The sequence below is a fragment of the Myodes glareolus genome, chromosome 19 (assembly GCF_982192425.1).
Source record: "Myodes glareolus chromosome 19, mMyoGla1.1, whole genome shotgun sequence".
In the NCBI taxonomy this organism is placed as follows: domain Eukaryota; kingdom Metazoa; phylum Chordata; class Mammalia; order Rodentia; family Cricetidae; genus Myodes; species Myodes glareolus.
Genome location: NC_142044.1, coordinates 64,433,944 through 64,444,452, shown reverse-complemented (window position 1 = coordinate 64,444,452; position 10,509 = coordinate 64,433,944). Strand labels below are relative to the sequence as shown.

The 10,509-nt window shown below is 46.9% G+C and overlaps 1 long non-coding RNA gene across 1 annotated transcript; it reads left to right on the top strand.

Annotated features, from left to right (window-relative positions):
* Positions 1–2,386: 2,386 nt before the first annotated feature.
* Positions 2,387–6,049, top strand: LOC125410175 (uncharacterized). The gene is made up of 2 exons (XR_007235003.3): positions 2,387–2,739; positions 5,637–6,049. It is a non-coding gene; the product is annotated as an uncharacterized LOC125410175 (long non-coding RNA).
* The last annotated feature ends 4,460 nt before the right edge of the window (positions 6,050–10,509 follow it).

The following is a 10,509-nucleotide window of genomic DNA, read 5'->3' as shown; positions in this document are numbered from 1 at the left end:
TAGAAGATCTTGTCAGGTTAAGACAGAATTGTGTATACCTGTAGTTCCTGCATTCAGGAGCCTGAAGCAAGAAGGATCACTCAGGTGCCTGCAATGTGTATTGGTACAATAATGGCACAAACAGGGGCTGGAGAGATGGCTCGGTGGTTAAGAGCATTGCCTGCTCTTCCAAAGGTCCTGAGTTCAATTCCCGGCAACCACATGGTGGCTCACAACCATCTGTAATGAGGTCTGGTGCCCTCTTCTGGCCTGCAGACATACACACAGACAGAATATTGTATACATAATAAATAAATAAATATTTAAAAAAAATAATGGCACAAACATTAGGGGAATAACCAACCACCTTTTGATTGTATTCGAGGCCCACCCCATGAGATGGTCCCCATACACACTGCAAAAGTGACCAAGAACCCAAGACTAGAAAGGTCTCAGGCCTAGGAGAAAACCTGCTACTACTGTTCTGGTGAAGGGACATAGCAATGACTCCTCATCTACTGTGCTCGCAGATGAGCGATTCCCTCAACCCTCACCAGAGAAACAAATTTGCAGTGTGTGGGAAGCAACACAGAGATCCATGTCTCAGTTATTTTTCTCATGTAATAATAAAATGCCATGATCAAAGCAACTTAGAAAAAAAGTGTTTAATTTGGGGGCATGGTTTCAGAGGACTAGAGTCCATGACGGTCACAGTGGGGAGCTTGGCACCAGACAGGAAGGCATGTCGCTGGAGCAGTACCTGAGAGCTGACATATTGACCCGTTAGCACTAAGCAGAGAGGAACTAATTGGGAATGACAGCCTTCCTCTAACAAGGCCACACCTCCCAATCCTTCCCAAATAGTTCCATAACTGGAGAACAAGTGTTCCAACATATGAACCTATGGGGGCCTTCCTCAAATGTTCGGAGAACGAGAGACCTTGGAACACTCAATCCTGAATGGGATGTCTCCCCTCAGGGGAAAGATTTCCCTTGAGGGGAAATCCCTCCCCTCAAGGCTTAGGGGTTTATTTAGAAAAAGAGGTGAAAAGATTGCAAGAGCCAGAGGCATTGGATGATTCCAAAGAAACAGTGTCTCCCAAATACAACAGGACTATGCACACATCAGCTCAGAGACTGTGGCCACATGCACAACCAGCACGTGCACAGCCAGACAGTCCCAAACCTGAGAGGGAAAGTGGACATGATGGCCCGCCCTGAACCAAGAAGCTGTTTGCAATGGATACTCTCTGGCAGAGATAAAATCAACTTTTCCCAATGGAGGATCACTGGGTCTGTCAACCGCATTCCAGGGCAGACTCCATGCTCAGGAAGAGTTGGCCAACACAAACTAACTCCATTTGTGTGTGTGTGTGTGTGTGTGTGTGTGTGTGTGTGTGTGTGTGTGGACTTTTTGCTTCATTTTGATTTGTTTTTGGCATTTTTGAAATCTCATTAGTTCTTTTGATTTTCTTTTTTATGGGGTTTTTGTTTGTTCGTTTGTTTGGGGGTTTTATTTTTGAAAGAGAAAGGGAATAAAATCAATAAAATCGAGTGGGGAGGAGGTAGGAAGGATGGGAGGAGTTTTGGGAGGGAAAACCAATCCAAATATAGGGTATGGGAAAAAAAACCAAAAAGAATGGGAAAAATTAAGAAAAAAAAAAGAGGAATTTGAAAGCAAACCGGAAAGCAGAGGAAGATGAAAGAAAGGAATGAGGTTTGAGACTCATGAACTAAGGGAGAGAGAGAAGAAAGGAAGAGAGAATGTATTCACAGGGAGGACCGGTGCTCAACACTGGGCCTTAATTCTAACACATTTGTAGAGTCCCAGTCCACCACCTCAGCCCCACGCTTCATGAACCCATTCGGTATATGGCTTCATATTGCTAATATGTAAATGTCTCACTTCTGATTTTCTTTAAACTTTTTAATTTTTATGTTCTTGTGACATGGTCCCATTCTGTATCTCAGGAGGCCCGGTACTCACTGTGTAAACGAGGCTGGCTTCAGTACTCACCGTGTAGACCAGGCTAGCTCAGATCTATAATGGTCCTTCTTCCTCTGCTTTCCAAGTGCTGTGGTTACAGGATGAGTCACCATGCCAAGCTCATTTCATTTCCACAGTGAATTCTGTTTACTTGCTTGCTTTTGAGGCACGGTCTCCTGAAACCCTGGCTGGCCTCACTCACTCTGTAGCTTCAGATGACCTGGAACTTCAGATCTCCCGCCTCTAACTCCAAAGTGCTGGGGTCGAAGGTATGCCCCACCCACCACATCTGGTTTTATGAGGCTCTGGTGATTGAACTCTGGACTTTGTGTGAGCTTTGAACTCTACCAAATGAGCCACATCCCTGGCCTCAGCCATGATTGTTTTACAAGATATGTAAGTCACTTAGGGCTGTACTGAAATCCAGGGAACCCCCTTCCTCCTCCCTGTCTAGTCTAGAAATGCAGGGCGATCTCACAGGTCAGTGCAGTGGCTTCCGTCAGTCATTGCAACAAGGATGTGAAATGCGGAAGAGCATCTCTCTCTCTCGGCAGCCTCTTCCTCTGCGCTGTTTCCTCCGTGCATCTGCTTCAACCGGCTACTCAGACCTGCTGTCCAGTACTGGGTCTCTCCGGACTCCAGAACTGAGTTTAGGAGACAGGACTGATGGTCCAGCTGCCTGTGGGGGTGGGCTGTGTCATGCTGTGCTGCCTGTGTGGTTTCTATGGATCCCTGCCATCCCTACATGCATAAGGAAGAAGGGATGGGTAGAGGTAGGTCAGATAGCTGAAAAATCAATACACATTAGGCATGGCAGGTCTTGTTACGCACTTCTTTGTGGAGGAGACCCTGAGGAGTTAGTTAACAGACCTGAAACAGAGCCACTCTTCAAGGTCCACTCCGCCTCGCCACCCATGTCTGCTGATGAGTGTCAGTTAGCCAGACTAAGCATGTCCTAGAGAGAGGGGACGGTACACACAGAGGTCTAGAGGCCAAAGGAACTAAGGAGTGGAAAAGAAACTCAGTGGGACTGGATTATGGGAGGGAGGGGCCCATGCGGGTCAGGGGCCTGTAAGCAAGGTCTTTCTACGTTTGTAGGTCTGAGGAGGACAGTGACATGCATTTGTAGCCAAGGGGGCATTTCCAGCTGGATGGACCAGGGCAGGTAACGTGAACAGGAGCGGGGCCCAGTGGCCTAGGCAAGAGTGCTGGGAACTGAGTGGCGGAGAAGGTCTTTGGGAGCAGGGGGAATCAAGTTTTGTGTTCAGCTGACTGGCACAGGGAGCTGGTGGGAGGGAACAGAAAATCTCGATGGAGGTTGTATGTTGAACAGGCCACTCTCAGGGGCTGTAACAAGTTGTGGGAGATCTGTGTCAGACATGATTGTACCAAGGAACCATGTAGAAGGGGCTAAGTCTGGAGGCCTCAAGCTCAGAAGAGAGAGGGGTTGAGACACAGATTTTGGCAGCTGGAGATGTAGCTCATGTGCCATGGTGCTTGCTTAGCGTACACCAAGCCCTGGGTTCAGTCCCCAGCATTCAATAGATGAGGCACAATAGGATACGCTTGTCTCAGCACTCCAGGGCTAGAGTTAGAACATCAAGAGTTCAAGTTCACCTGAGCTGTTTGAGGCCCTGTCTAACAAACAGAAGACACATTTGGGGGGTCATTTATACACATTAACACCACATCACATTGAGGCAGCAGGAAAGTTGTGCGAAGTTGAGAACCTGTCTGGGTGTTTGGAACCCCTGCACTGAGCAGATGGGCATCGCAGTGAGTGGAGGGGCACCTGAGGTGGGTGGTGGGAAAGCCAGGGCGGGCATGGTCAGTGCTGTTAAATAAGGAAGGAATGAGAAGGAGCCGCTAGATTTAGTAACAAGGAGGCCAGTGGTAACCTCCAAGAGATCAGTTTCCATGGCAAAATCAGAAGGCAGTAGGCTGAGGAGTGAGTGGGAATGAGCAGGCAGACACTTTTCCAATAATGTGACCATAAAGGGGCTAGGAAGGAGAAGGAGGGGCGGGGAGGGGTGAGACATAGAGGGGTGAGGGCCTGAAGAAAGTCACCCATCGGTGGGAAAGACCCAAGAGAAAGGTGTGTTGACTCCATTAGAGGGGTGGATGGTCACCAGAATCTATCTGGGAATGGAGCTGCCTCTTGTCCAGCTCTCAGGAAGCTGAGGCAAAGGTCATCAAGCTCACAAGTCCGAGGCCGGTGTAAACCACATAGAGCTGTAGTTATGATTCCGTCTCAGAAAGCAGAAGGTGGGGTGAGGCCCGAGGAAGGGAGCCTGAAAGGGAGAGGCTGTATTTGAGGACCTCCTATAGCTTCAAAGCAAGAAAGTGTGGGAGCTTCAGCTCTGAGAGTTTAAAATGCTTGGAAGATGTATTGAAGGCACTGAGAGTCACAATCCCCCTTTTCAAGATTACTGTAATAATCTGTTTTTATGGCGTTTCCCTTAAATTCTCCACTTTACACGTGAAAGTTAAAGAAAAGGTAAATCTAGAAAAATGATGTAAAGATCTTCCTCCTTGCCTCCCTCCCTCCCTTACTTTCTCCCTTCTTCTCTCCCCCTCCCTCCCTCCCTCCCTTTCTTCTTTCCTTCCTTCCTAGGTTTCTTTCTTACTTTCTTCCTTTCTCTTTTGTCTTTTTTAGACTGGCCTTGAACTCATTATCCAGATGAGCCTGGCCTTGAACTCTTGTTCCTCCTGCCTTTTCCTTCAAGCTCTGCACCACCTTACCAGAAGGAAAGGACATTTTGAATGAGTGGACATTAGTTAAAAAGAAAAGAAGAAAGAGTTAATTATGTTCATTTCAGGAATAAACAGAAACATAAACTGTTACCTACTGGTCGGAAAAGAATACTTTGTAATTAGCATAGAAATTGTTTGCAATGTAAATTCGTCTCTGAAGCCCTTGACTAAGCGCAAAAACAGTATTTCATATTTTAAGAATCCCCTTGTGGGTAAAACCACTTTGTATCTATTTTAAGACCTTGTTAAGTCTGCTTAAATGTAGTTTAAAAAAATTTTTTTTCAAGATACTGGCTACATCAGAAAACAGCTTCTAGCAAGGTAAGGTCATTCTCTGCACCTGTGCTCCCAAAGGCCATTGTCACCTCAGGCAGATCTGATGGCGGGAGATTGTTACTAAGGGAACTGTGGGGGTGTGAATGTAAATTTCCTTTCTCAAAAGATCTAACCAGAGTATTGATCCAAAGGGAGCAGCCAGTAAATGCAGGAAGGAGAGCTCTTTGCTAATCCAAATAAATATAACTAGAGGAATATACAAATACATATATGTAACTCCAGGTTTTCCCTTTGAGCTGCAGCTCCTACAGGAGGAGGCTGGGGAGGTAAAAAAACCCAGTGGCTGGGAGCCAGAAACACTGAGAAGCATAGAGTGCTGTAAGACGGAAGGCAGGATGGCTATGGGCAAAGATAATGTTCTAGATAGATAGAACATAGATAATTATCTATGTTCTATCTATCTAGCTATACGAAGGTTCAACTCTTGGGGAGCCCAGGCTGGCTTCCCAGTCTCCCTAGGTAGCTGAGGATGACTTTGAACTCCTGATCCTCCAGGCTCTACCTCCCAAGTGCCAAGACCTCCAGTGCTGTAGGCTGTGTGCCATCTTCCTCAGCTGCTGGAATTCTTTGTCTCTTGTAGCTCTGGCCAGGCCCTTGACCTGCACGATCATGACACCTCACACGCAACCCTCTCAGCAAGGCGAGGACATGGCGTGCCTCCTCCTCTTCTGTTTCCTGCTGGATCATGAGCACAAGAGTGACGGAGTCAAGACTCAACTCTGTAGTCTGGATTCCTTCCCATCCCCGCCTCCACACCAGCCTCAGGTGAATCAGAAGGTCTTACATAAGGCTGGACAAGGCCTCTCCAGATATTATTTTCCAGTTCCGTCCCCGGCTCCACTTCTCTCTCCATCTCTCCTGTTCCCCACACCCCACGGCACTCTAATGAGCTGCTCCATGTCCTGAAATATATGCATATCCTTGTTAAGGATATAACGTTGTTTTGAATATGTATGCATTCTAAACTTAAATAAAAAGGCATTGTGCTATCGACTACAGTCTTTTCTTTTGCCAATCAATTGTGCGTGTGTGTGTGTGTGTGTGTGTGTGTATACATACATGTACATATACATTCTTTTTGTGTGTTTGTTTGCTTGAGGTCTTACTGTGTGGCCCTGGGCCTGGCACTCACTATACAGACCAGACTGGTTTTGTGTCACAGCAATCTCGCCTTCTTCCCAAGGGGTGGAACTGCAAATACGATCCTTCAGGTCCAGTTCCGATTGTGTATTTTAAAGATCTCACCATGCTGCTGTACACATCAGTAAACACACAGACATATTCGGTTCACTGCCGCTAGTGCTCACACAACTGTACAACCAGTTCTAGAATGTTTTCCCCACTCGCTTCTATCCATCACCTCCATAAACGCCTTTCATTTTGTTTGTTTTATTCATTTTGTTGTTCAGACAGGAACTCCCTATGTAGCCCAGGCTGGCCTTCACCTCAGTCTCAAGAGCCCTCTCTTCATATGTGTGTGTGTGTGTGTGTGTGTGTGTATGTATATATGTATGCAATGTATGTATGTTTCTGTGTATAGTATACATACATACACACATACACACATGCATGCATACACACATAAATGTATATACATATAAACACACATATATATTGTTGTTGTGTTGCTTTTGGGTTTTTTTTGTTTTTTTTTTAAATATTTATTTATTTATTATGTATACAATATTCTGTCTGTGTGTATGTCTGCAGGCCAGAAGAGGGCACCAGACCTCATTACAGATGGTTGTGAGCCACCATGTGGTTGCCGGGAATTGAACTCAGGACCTTTGGAAGAGCAGGCAATGCTCTTAACCACCGAGCCATCTCTCCAGCCCCCTTGCTTTTGTTTTTTGAGACTGTATTTCTCTGTGTAACACTGGCTCTCCTCCACTGTACACCAGGCTGACTTCAAACTCAGGGAGATTCACCCACCTCTGCCTCCCGAGTGCTGGGGTTGAAGGTGTGCCCTACCACGCCTGGCTTGACTTCTTTGATTTTTGATCCCTCACATGTGTGCAGCAGTTCACAAGTGTGCCTGGGTTGGCTTCTGAGTTCTCTGCAATTTCTACTTGTCTGCTTGCCTGTTTGTATTCTCTCATCCCGCAATCAGTCTCAGATTTTACTACTGTGAGGGCAAATGGCCTTTGCCAAAGTCATACGCCTAGGATCCCACTTTTCAGAAGTTATCTCACAGACTCACAAGAAGGAAGCAAACTGATGTTTATTTGTACTGATTTACTTGCGAAGCATGATATAAGGGCCAAAATTTGCAAGTAGTAAAAAAATTTCAAAAAAAAAAACAGTGACAAACTGAGTACTAGATTGTGCTAAAAATAAAGCGAATATTACCTATACCATATATAAAGTCCTCGAAGCTACACAGCTGAAAAAGGAAGGTATGGAACAGTGCATATAATATGCTTATTTTTGAGGCATGAGGAGGCAAAACTGCATATTCAAATCTATGTGTATAAGGTCATTCTGGAAGGACAGAAACACAAGAAACTGAGACCAAGGGTTTCTTTGAGGTTTTGGGACCTCAGGCAGCAGAACAGCAAGGACAGGGACAGCATCCCACCACCCACACTAGAACTGCGTGAAAGCATACATTTGCCGAAAGTAACCAAAAGCCTCGGCCCCTTGTTCGTTGGTAGAGAGATTGCCTAACATGCCTGAAGGCTTGGGCTTCGTCTCAGCGCTGAAGAAGCAAAGTAACCTACACATAAAGAAAACAATGACTTGGGACGTCACGAACATTCTCTTCTGGGTGAGAGTTAAATCTGTTGAGGCAGTGTTTTCCTGTCTGTGTGTCTGTGCATACATGCCTAGTGCCCAAGGAGGTCAAAGAAGGGCCTCAGATCCCCTACAACCGAGTCTCTCACAGACAGCTGTGAGCCACCATGTGGGAGCTAGGAATCAACCCCGGGTCCTCTGCAGGAGCCGGCAGTGCTCTGGAGGTTTTGATGAGGATGGAATCCTTTACTGACCTTTGCTCGCTCTGTCAGTGTCAAAGTACAGTGAGAGCCACAAAGTAGGACGAGGGCGTTGTTGGGCGGTGACCAGGCCTAGCAACAGTTAAGAATTCAGGAGACAGTCTCCAAGCTATTTCTTTTCCTTTCCTTTCCTTTCTTTTTTTTGAAACTTTATTTTTAATTTCTAAAAATTATTATTTTATGTGTAAGGATCTTTTTGCCTGTCTATATGTGTATATATTTGGCCTGTATATATATATATATATATATATATCCACGCACCACTTGTGTGCCTGGTGACTGCAGAGGTCAGAAGAGAGCATTGGGTTCCCTGGAACTGGAGTCACAGACTATTGTGAGCTGCCATGTGGGTGCTGAGAATTAAATCTGGGTCCTGTGGAAGAAGAGCCAGCGCTCTTAACCATCTCTCCAGTTCCTTTTATTCTGTCTTGTCTGTGGTGCTGAGGATGGACCCCAGGGCTCTGTGCACGCTAGGCGAGTGTTCAAGCACAGTGCTACATGCCCAGGCTAGTTAATTTTTAAATTTCGAGCACACAGAACTGCCTACTCTGCTTCTGCATGTTTGCCAGCTTTATTAAGGAATTGCATCTGTGTATGGAGGAGGGGGGAAAAGAATTGCAAAACATGAAACCGTGGTACCTTCTGTCCCTGAGTAAGGACAACTTGAAGTCCGGAGGCAGGCTGGGCCTCCTCACCCACCTGGTGGCATATCAGCCTAACTACAGGCAAAGTAATCAGAAATCGGTCTCTGCGAATCCAAACCCCAGGAGTGCAATAGGGTGTGCCTTGAAAACTTGTTTGCTTTGTTTGTTTTTTTAAACATTGGTCACATGTTTTGTCCTGAAGGATCATAGGTTCCAAATTAGTAGAGTCAAAATTAATGAGACTTTCCATCAATAAGCCTTGAGAATAGAAAGTCGGAAAATCTTCTAATTATAGGCCAGCCAATCACCGAAGCACAACTTGGATACAGGCCTCTGAGAAGAGGGAGATAGAGGAAGCGGGGAAAACCCAGATGGACCAACCTGTGGGACCATTCTTCCTGTGTCTGTGCCCTTGCCCCTGGATTTGGGGACTCAGCACCCAATGCTTCCTGCCTCCAAATCTCCCCTCCCGGGACAGGCTGTGCCAGGGCTGGCTTCTGAGAACTTTGTAAGTCTTCAGGCCAAATTCCTGGAACCTCCAGAATAAGGCCCAGTGTGGAGGTGGGGGCCTATTTTCTACTTAGTTCTGGGAAGCAGTTGGAGGGGGAGAATGGCGGAGCGTAGAAAAGGCAGACCAAATACCCATTCTACCCTAGCCTGTCCGTTTCCTTTTTCATCTCTTTATCAGTATTTGTAACTGAGCTTCTTATCAACAGGAAACGCCTGCCTGAAGGGATGAGGCAGGTCCAGGGGGATTGGACGCCAAAGACTAAGAATTCTGGGTAGTGCCTTGCTGCTGATCTGCCTGGCTGAGCTGCCTTGGGATTTCCAGGATCCAGACTCATTGCCCAGGCATCTAGTGACGGCTGAAGGAGCTCCAGCAGGAGCCTCAGGGACCAAGGACAGGTCACTATAAAGTGAGAATTGTCTTGCCTTAATCTCTATCAGTACCCCTCCTTCCCAGAGGAGAAGCCAAGTACCTGCCAAGGTCATAAGTCATCCCAATCAGCCCTTTTGGGTATTTGCCTCTGAGTCCTTAGGCTGGTGCTGGTGAAGGGCACAGCCATGGGACAGGCACAGCCATGGGGCATAGACTTGGGGCTGGAGGGGAGGAGGGGACTGCATTTCTTCCTATTTAGCAGGTGCTTTCGAGATATTGTTCACCACCTGGGCATGGTGACACAAGCTGGTAACCTCAGTACTTGGGGAGTTGAGGCAGGAGGGTGGAGAGTGTGAGGCCAACCTGGTCACGATAGGGAGGGCAGCCTAAGTTCTAAATTCTGTCTTAAAAAACAAAAATCATCAAATTAGGAGTCTGGTGGCTCAGAGGGGTCTTCCAGGAGTGGCGGACTGAAGGTTAGATTTGTTGCCCTAACGTGATTATCTGGGGGCAAGCAAGGCTTTCTGGGTGGCTCAAGCCCAGGTTAATCTATTTTTCTCGCTGTCCTCCTCCCTCTTCCAAACTGTCAGAAGACAGAACATTCAGACTGGCAGTTATGGTAGCAGAGGCAGGAAAGGAGCCAGAGCACCCAAGTCCTAGACCTCATTTGCAGCTCTCAGCTGCCCTTGAGCAAGCAGCCAGGCTGTGGTGATGGAGGTGATAAGGTGCGGGCTGGGTCTCCACGGACAGCCCTCCCCCGCCCCCTGTCCCCCGCCCCCCTGTGCTCCTGTGGTTAGGATGTAGGTCAATAAGAGTGGGTGGGTGAGGAAGAACAGAAAAGAGACTTATCTCAACATGACACCCCTCAGGGCAGTGGTGGCAACACTTGAACCTGGAAACTGCCTGAAAATAGACAGTGTGTCTATGACATTATGC